Genomic DNA, 9,372 nt, shown 5'->3' on the forward strand with positions numbered 1-9,372 from the left:
TCTCCTTCTAGAGAAGGCCCCAGCAGGTGTGCCTAGTTTCCTTCCTCCAATGGAATAAGGAAAGCTTTTCCCTTATAACCATTGTTTGCTTTTGGCTTCATTTTATTTTTCAAAATTAAAGTTGGGGTATTACCTCTGTGAGCTCTTTGGTATTTTTCAGAGTTAACAGTGGTTGCATAACCTTTGTGACTTTTTGGTGATTTATTTTCAGGTTTTGATAGTTGGTGTCAGAAGTAGGGTTAGAAAGGAGAGAGGGGAGATAAAAGGTAGATGATATTTGTTGCACTTTTATCAAACAATGGTAAGCAATGAAGAGAAATTTCTCTCTCTCTCTCTCTCTCTCTCTCTCTCTCTCTCTCTCTCTCTCTTTTTCTCTCTCTGTATATATATTTTCAAAAGGAAAAGTGGCTATAGGAAAATGGATGATAGGGCAGAAGAAGGGACTGAAATAGGAGGAAAGGATCATATAGCTAGTAAGTAGCTGAGACTGGGATTTGAACTCAAGCCTATTGGAACTCCAGGCCCAGCCCTCTATCCTCTATGCCACTTAGCTGCCATGGGTCATTCTCCCATTGCTGGCACCATGGATGCACTTCTGTTCCTTGTAATTGCTGCACTTTCTTTGTATCAATCCAGCATCTGCCCTGACCATGACTTAGACGTACAGTAAACATTCAGTGTTTGTGGCAGGAACTACAAGCAAATAATGTCTGAGAGCTGCCTGCTCCTAACTATGTGGAACGTGTGACGTGTTGAAAGTGTCTTCAGGAAAGAAAAATCTGAAGGCTGTTGGAAAAATCTAATCCCAACACAACTCTGCTTTCCTGGTGTTTCAATGATCCATTTCCCCTCTTTACCTTCTGGGAGACATTACAAATGCTTTTTGGAGGGACCTTAGTCTTCATCTGAGCAGCTAGGAGACACAGTGGATAGAGCACCAGGCTTCGAGTAAGGAAGATCTCAGTTCAAGCCCCAGCAGGGTGCTTGAATTGTATTCAAAGGGCTGTACTTGAGAACCTAGAGGGCCACATGGGGCCTCAAGGCCCAAGGTTCTTCACCCCTGCCCCAGACCCTTACAAGCTGTGTGACCCTGGGCAAGTCATTTAACTCCATTTGCCTCAGTTTCCTCAACTATAAAATGATCTAGAGGAGGAAACTGCAACTGACTTTAATCCCTTTGCAAAGAAAACCCCAAAGAGAGTCATGAAGAGTCAGACATGACTGAAAAACAACTGAAAGCTAGGCATCATCATCTGATCCAGTGGTATCAAACTCAAAGAGATTCAAGGACCTTGCAGGCCACATACTGACTTAGTTTTAAATTGTAATATTATCCATGTTTTATTGTATTTTTATTTATTTTGTTAAATATTTCCAAATCGCATTTTAATCTAGTTTAGGCCTCATTCGAGAATGTGGTAGGCCACATGTGTCCTTGAAGCCTTGTTTATGCCTCTGATCCAGTCCAACCCCAACATACCCCACCATTTTATAGAGGAGGGAACTGTGATCCAGAGAGCTTAATGACTTGCCAAGTGTCACACGGGAAGAAAGTGTCAGAGACAGAGTTGGAAGCCAGTCTCTCTGATTCCAAATTCGGGGAGCTTTCTATCATGTAGACATTTTTAAAGTTCTCTTTCATCTATGAAATTTCATTATTTTGGAAAGAGTGCGTATTAAGTTATGGAAGCCCAATATGCTTATAATTTATGCTTTACTGCTTAAAGTATATGACTATAGTACATTACCACCACCTGGGGATAGAGTCCCTAAATTGCAGGAGCAGTTTCTTATGTGAGGAAACAATCACATTTAACTAGGGGAATGAAGTGGCAACAAGGGAAAATTATGAATAAAAAACATGAAAAACATCCCCTCCACCTTTCCTCATGTCGTATTGTTGATTCACTGAGTTTTCACTGGCCCCAGGCACTTATTAGTTGTGTGACCCTGGACTAGTCACTTAATGTCGGTTTGCCTGAGTTTTCTCATTTGTAAAATTAGGATAATACCAGCACCTATCTCTCAAGGTTGTAGTGAGGATCAAAGGAGATAATAATGATAAAGCACTTAGCATACTACTTGGCATATAATAGTGCTATATAAATGTCCATTTTATTATTATTATTATTAACATGAGCTATTCTGGAAGCCATTATCTAAAACACTAGTAAACAACTTACTAAAAATTAGTAGTGTGCCATTATCTTTCAGATACAAAGGCACTTTAGCAATATTTGTGTTTGTATTATATTTGAAAAGTCCTGGAAGGAAAATAATAGCTTTCTTACTCTGTAGATGATTTTGAAACTATCTTTATGCAAGTAATAAAACTCTGCCATTAAAATAAAGTGTAGGTAACAGGAATACAGGGAACAAAACAAAACAATACAAAACAAAACAAAAACAAACTTTCACTTACCAAATGAAAAGGCTGAGTTTCCTGGGGAGCTTTATTTACCCTGTAGCTCTTTATCCCTTGAAGCAAGACTCTGCCTTAGTACCAGTCCTAAAAGCAAGTTTCAACATGAAGTTCGGTGTTTGTTGTCTGAGCGCTTTGTTGAAAGTGACAAATAGTGGAAAAGTAATTTTATCACTGCAGACACAGAACTGAGAAAGCAGAAGCCAAAGACATAAACTTTCAAAGCATCAAACAGCAGCTTAATATACTAAAGAAATATTGTTAAATTTTTAAAATGAATTATCTGAAGAATGAGAAATGACCTGTTTCAGAAGCACTTAATACAGCAGTTGGCACATAGTAGCTGCTTAATAAATACTGTTGAAAATTGACTTGATTTGATGTTTATAGCTATGAGTCATTAAGTGACATTATGACATTAACATCAGTAGAAAAGAGATAGGGATAGGGAATGGACTTTCTTCAGGATAGGGAACAACTCCTCTGAAGAAACTCTGTACCCAGTGCAAGTAGGAATCCTCTCCAAAACTTATTGCATAGAACACTGCAAAGTAAGTGACTTGTCCAGTCTCACAGACACTAGGAGAAATAGAAATACACACGAGCTGACCTGGATTATTCTGGTTTGAACTCAAATCATATAAGATTTGAATCATTTAAAAAAAACATTACTTAAATGAACTGTTGTGAAGTGAACGAAGAACCAGAAGAACATTGTACAACAGTAACAGCAATATTGTGCAATGATCAACTGTGAATGACTTAGCTATTCTCAGCAATACAAAGATCCAAGACAATTGTGAAGGATCTATGATGAAAAATGCCATCCACCTCCAGAAAAAGAACTGATAAAATCTGAATGCAGATGAAAGCATACTGATTTTTTCATTTTATTTTTCTTAGGGTTTTTTTGTCTGTATTTTCTTTCACAACATGACTAATATGGAAATATGTTTCACATTACTGCACATGTATAACCTTTATCAAATTGCTTGCTTTCTCAATGAGGGGAAGGGGAGTTAGAATGGGAGAGAATTTGAAAGTCAAAATTGCAAAAAACAAAATGAAGGTTAAAATGGTTTTTAAACGTAATTGGGAAAAAAACCTAAAATATAAAATTTAAAAAAGAAAAAATAATGGGTGTTATAAAGTATATGTCAGAAATAGGACTTTAGTACAGAATTTTAAAACAATCATTTCATTTCCTAGAACCCCAAACTAGTCGTTTCACAAAGTGATTATTCCTACCAAAGTAGTGAAGTCTGGCTATATGCCTCCATGTCCTTTCTTCTCATTCTTTTTTAAACCCTTTGCAATATAGTTTCTAGCCTCATCACTCAACTGAAAATTCCCCCTCCAAAGTTACTAATGGTCTCTTAATTGCCACCTTTAATGGTCTTCTCTGAAATCATCCTTCTTGACCTCTCTGTAGTATTTGCCACAATTTATCACTTTAATCACTTTCTTCTAGATACTCTACTATGCTCTCTCTCTCTGTCTCTCACCTTTTCTCTATTCAAAGAAAATAGAGTCAGCCACTAAACCAAGAAGAAGGGTTCACAAGTCTCACTTCTGTAATGTGCAAGCTTTGTGATTCTAGTCAAATCATTTAACCGCTCAGTTCTTTGGACAGTTCACTAAGAGTATAGGTTGCAGAGAAGGTGTGTCTATAGTAGCAGAGAGAGTTTTCTCAGTTGGGGCCCTTATACCAATGAAATCACAAGTTCATTTCCTGTCTCTTATTCTCTATCTCTCTCTTTTTTTTTTTTGGCAATTAGTGTTAAGTGACTTGCCCAGGGTCACACATCTAGTAAGTATCAAGTGTTTGGTCTGAGGCCAGATTTGAACTCAGGTCCTCCTGACTTCAGGGTCGGTGCTCTATCCACTGCACTACCTAGCTGCCCCCCCCATCTTCTATTGTCTATCCCTCTATTCATATAGCCATCAGCCTAGGTCAGTCCTTCATCACCACTCACTTGCCTGGACACTTTTAACAGCCTCCTAATTGTTTTCCCTTCTTCAGGTTTCTCCCTACTCTATTCCATTCTCCATGTCAGCCAAAGCGATTTTCCTCCAGTACAAATCCGACCATGACATTCTCCTGGGGCAATATTTTCTGGGCTTTCAGAGGTTGATAAGGGATGGGGAGAGTGACTTCTTACTCCACCATTTTGGCTCCCAGAAGCCAGCTCACGACACTCTCTAACTCACTAAATTGCAGAAGTGCCCTATTACCTCTTGGAACAATAAATATAAACTTCTTTGTTAGGAATTGAGAGCTCTTCATGTCTTAGTCCTTTCCTGCATTTCCCATCTATTTACACTGCTCTACAAACTTTACAATCCAGTCATATGGATGCTTTTGCTCATCTTCAGAGAAAATGCTGCATCTCTAGTCTCCTTAAATTTGCTTTGTCTGCCCCACCCCACCTACATGATGAAATACTTTCCATCTTCTCCCTCCTTCCATCTCATGAAATCCTTGATTCACTTAATGACTCAGTTAAAGCACCATCTTTTGCAGTAAGCCCCCCCCAGTTTTCTTGTATTTATTATTCATTGTACAGTATAAACACATGCATATACATACAGACATATATACATATATGTTTCTATGTATAATTTACACATGCACATATATGCATTGTCTGTCCTGTTAACATGTAAGCTTTTTGAAATCATTTGGTATTTCATTTTTGTCTTTATATAGTGATTGTCACAGCAGCTGGTACATGAGAAGTGTTTTATACATTCTCGGTTATTAATTGATTAAACATATTCCTCTTCTCCTTTCTTCTTTCACATTCCCTTTATACCTGTGTGTATAGGCACATATTCACATATACATATATGCATATGTATGTACATACATACCTAAACACAGGTATGCATACACACAGACTTCTTTCCCCATTTACATTAATAATTGAGAAATTATTATATTTTCAGGCTTACTTTTGGCTAGCTATAAAGGGCATACTTTATAGAGAAAGATAAACATGTAATGCTTGTTTTTGAGTCTTTGTTACTTCTGAAAAATCCTGCCCACAAAATTGTTATAATTGAAAAGTACATGTACACAGTGAACCAGCCATAAGTGGAAAGAAAGAAAATGTAGTATAATTGAAAGGGGTAGGGAAACACAGGGAGAGACAGAGAGGAATAGGGAAAGGGAGAGGGAGAGGACAGATGGACTGATTCTTAAATCTAAAACTGTTAAAATATGTATATTAAAATAACTAGGGAAAAGTTGATTTGAAGCATGCAAGCAAAGGACAAATTGATCCTTTTACATAATGCATTTACTTTCACATTCACAAATAACTCTTTATCCTTCAATTTTAAGGAGAAAATAAGCATTTTTTTATTCCGATTATTTTTCCCCCAACCAGTTACTTTGGTATTAGTAGCAATTGAAAAGACATGACTAATCATGTTTACTCAGTGTGAAAGGAAATGATGTTAAAAGTCATTAAATGTTCCGCTAAAGTCTTCAGGGACTCTAAAAAGGCCTATAAAAATATCCCAGAAGGCTTCTTTCTTTGCTTCTGTCTTAATTGGAAGTAGGTTATACCTATAAAAGCTTATGTCTCTTTGAGAACTAGAGATAACATCATACCATCCTCCACACAAATCTTACTGGGAAAAGTGAAGTCTCAGACTAGCTGTTTTGGATATCCATCAAGGAAATCAGCTGAAACTGGACATTTATCAGCTCTAGTGTCAACCCTAAATTAATATGGACAAAAACTGACTACACACATTGACAGAATTTGAAACTCAAAGGATAAAGGACTGAAACAAGCAAAGGTCCCTACAAAAGGTGAGAAGTGGGGTCCAGGACAAGGAAAGATGTTCAAGATCCAGTAATACTAGTGTGTAAGAATTATGTGAGCAAAATTACCATTTGTTGTTAACAATAATTTTCAGTTATTATTGTGATACAGAGGTGGACTTGGGGCATTCCAACTTAGTAAATTGTGGTTAGAGTTGGGGAAAATTTCAAAGGATTTGATATCCAAAAATAGGTTGCACTTACTCAAATGGGTATATTTTCCAATTTGAAAGATAACAAGAACATGCCCCTCAAAGTTTCTGTCCAGAATAGAAAACAATTGCTATTTTCATTAATGCTAAGCCATCATAACCTAAACAAAGAGCCAGAGAGGCTGGAACTGGGGCTATTATTGGCCATTTAATGAAAGCCAGAATGATTTGGGTTTAAGCTCCATTTAAAACACAATGAGCTTTTTTAAAGCCTCTTTTTGAAAAAGGAATAATAAAATAAAAAGGAGGAGAAGAAGAAAGAAGAGGAAGAGGAAGAAAGAGAAAGAGAAGAAATAATAATAATAATAAATAATGGCAATGATTTCCAACTTCTGCTTACATTGGCAGGTTGGGTTCCCAGAGGACAGTAAAACTACTACTCAGGTAACATGATAAAAACAGTTAATACAAAACCTTCTCCTTAGAACCTGGCTCACTCTCTCTGAAAAAATACACACAGCATCCATAAGCTTAGACAATAAGAGTGGTGAGGCCTCAAACCCCTTCAAAAGCCTATAAAATGGCACTAAACAACTTCTAGAGCAGCAGAACCCACAAAAAGATGGAATGAAACAAATTTTCAGCCCAAGACAACCTGGATAGTTCATCATAAAGGTCTATCTCGCTGGTCTGGGAGAGGAACAAAGTTCAGCTCCGGTGCTCAGGCAAACCAGGCCTCAGTGAACCTGCAGCAGGCTTCAGGGGACTGAATCACGGTCAGCTATGGTGGTTTCCAGACTTCTTAACCCACAAACACCAAAGAGAACTTAGAAGGTCAGTAGGAAAAGTCTATGACCTTGGTGAGAGAGAGAGAGAAGACCCAGTCCTGGCATAGCCCTGGGATTGCAGCTGCTTCCTGACCTCGGCCCACAGACAGAGCAGGAATCAAATTGATGATTGGAGGGGGATTGCAGGGATCTCTTTGCTGGTGGAGGTAGGATTCTGTTGCTTTGCCCATGCTTGGATCTGGGTCACAGTTCTGGGTGGTGGTCCTGGGGCAAGAAGGAATGCTAGCATGGTAGAGCTTGTAGTGGCAGTAGAAAGGGAATCCTCCTCATGGATCCAAGACAGAAAAGAGGGCTTATGGTCACTCACAGACCAGAGCACAGGCCAGGAAAGGAGTAAACACCTCACCCTTATTCATACCACCTTGGAAGAATGGAAAATTTACAGGTCCCTAGAAATATCTCTGAAAACAGCTACATAAAACCCTCAAAGCTTGGAACAGTACATTCTCCACACTGGAAAAAGACCTTAAAAAAATTTATAACTCAAATAATTGACTAGGATCATGAGCAAACTGGGAAAAATGTCAGACCACAGAATCTTTCTTTGATGACAAAGAAGATCAAAACATACAACCAGAAGAAGACAACAAAGTCAAAGCTCCTACATCCAAAGCTTCCAAGAAAAATATGAATCAGTCCCAGGCCATGGAAGAGCTCAAAAAGGATTTTGATAAGCAAGTAAGAGAAGTAGAGGAAAAGCTGGGAAGAGAAATGAGAGTGATGCAAGAAAATCACGAAAAACAAGTCAACAGCTTGCTAAAGGAAACCCAAAAAGATACTGAAGAAAATAGCACCTTAAAAAATAGCCTACCCTCCCCTTACCTCCTTCTCCAACTCTTTACCCTTCCCTTTTTCTCCCTTTCCTTCCCCTCCCCTCCCTCATCCCCATCCTTCCCTCCATCCTTTCTCCTTCTTCCCTTCCCCGGACTAGATGATACCATGGTGCAGATGGCCAAGGAGGCCATGGAGCCCTCCGAGGAGGACATCACAGGGCTGTGTCAGGACATGTTTTCCAAAATGGCCATGTACCTAATCGGCGAGCTGACAGCCACTAGGGAAGACTATAAAATTCTGGAAAATATGAACAAACTGACTAGCTTGAAGTATCTAGAAATGAAAGATACTGTAGTAAACAGAAGTAGAAACCTAAAGGACTTAAACCATAAATATGCAGCACTTCAGCCTTATCTGGATCAGATCACTTTAATTGAGGAGCAAGTAGCAGCTCTTGAACAGGCAGCTTACAAGTTAGATGCATGTTCAAAGAAACTAGAAGCAAAGTACAAGAAGTTAGAGAGGTGATGAAAGAATTCATTAGCACAAAGACTTTAACTGCAAGAATGTTTCCTAAGAGCTGAAATAAGTGGGATGGAACCTATCACTAAATTTCAGTTCCTTAAAGGAAGCGGTGCTGCTGACCTAAGGGGAATCCCAGCCCTCACCCCTGGCTGGATGTGTAACTTTGGCCACCCGTTGATGTTTCCTAAACCTATAGCCCTTGGAACCTCATCTTATCGTGTGCTTCATTGTGTGCCCTGGACCAAGGCTCAGAAATCAGGATCAACCCCGCCTGGAGCAGACACAGGAGAGGCTCCCCTCTCCCTGTCTCCTCCCTTCTTCCCTCTCCTCTAGTCCTCCCCCCCAACTCCATTCATAACCTGTTCTTCAACTTAAATAATAAATGCCCACTTATGACCCTCAAACAAAAAGTAGCCTAACCCAAATGGCAAAAGAGGTCCAAAAAGCCAGTGAGAAGAATGCTTTCAGAAGCAGAATTGGCCAAATGGAAAAGGAAGTCCAAAAGTTCACTGAAGAAAATACTTTCTTAAAAATTAGAATGGAACAATTAGAAGCTAGTGACTTTATGAGAAATCAAGACACTGTAAAAAAAACCAAAAGAGTGAAAAAATGGGAAACAATGTGAAATATCTCATTGGAAAAACAACTGACTTGGAAATAGATCCAGGACAGAAAATTTAAAATTATTGGACTATCTGAAAGCCATGATCAACAAAGCAGCCTAGACATCATCTTTCAAGAAATTATCAAGGAAAACTGCCCTGATATTTTAGAACCAGAGGGCAAAATAGAAGTTGAAAAAATCCACCAATCTCC

General features: G+C 38.7%; 1 pseudogene; it reads left to right on the forward strand.

Moving 5' to 3' along the window:
* The first annotated feature begins 8,196 nt into the window (after positions 1–8,196).
* On the forward strand, positions 8,197–8,559 carry LOC110223232 (biogenesis of lysosome-related organelles complex 1 subunit 2 pseudogene; annotated as a pseudogene).
* Positions 8,560–9,372: the final 813 nt, after the last annotated feature.

This window comes from Phascolarctos cinereus, unplaced genomic scaffold (assembly GCF_003287225.1).
Source record: "Phascolarctos cinereus isolate Bilbo 61053 unplaced genomic scaffold, phaCin_HiC Scaffold_4;HRSCAF=312, whole genome shotgun sequence".
Lineage (NCBI taxonomy): Eukaryota > Metazoa > Chordata > Mammalia > Diprotodontia > Phascolarctidae > Phascolarctos > Phascolarctos cinereus.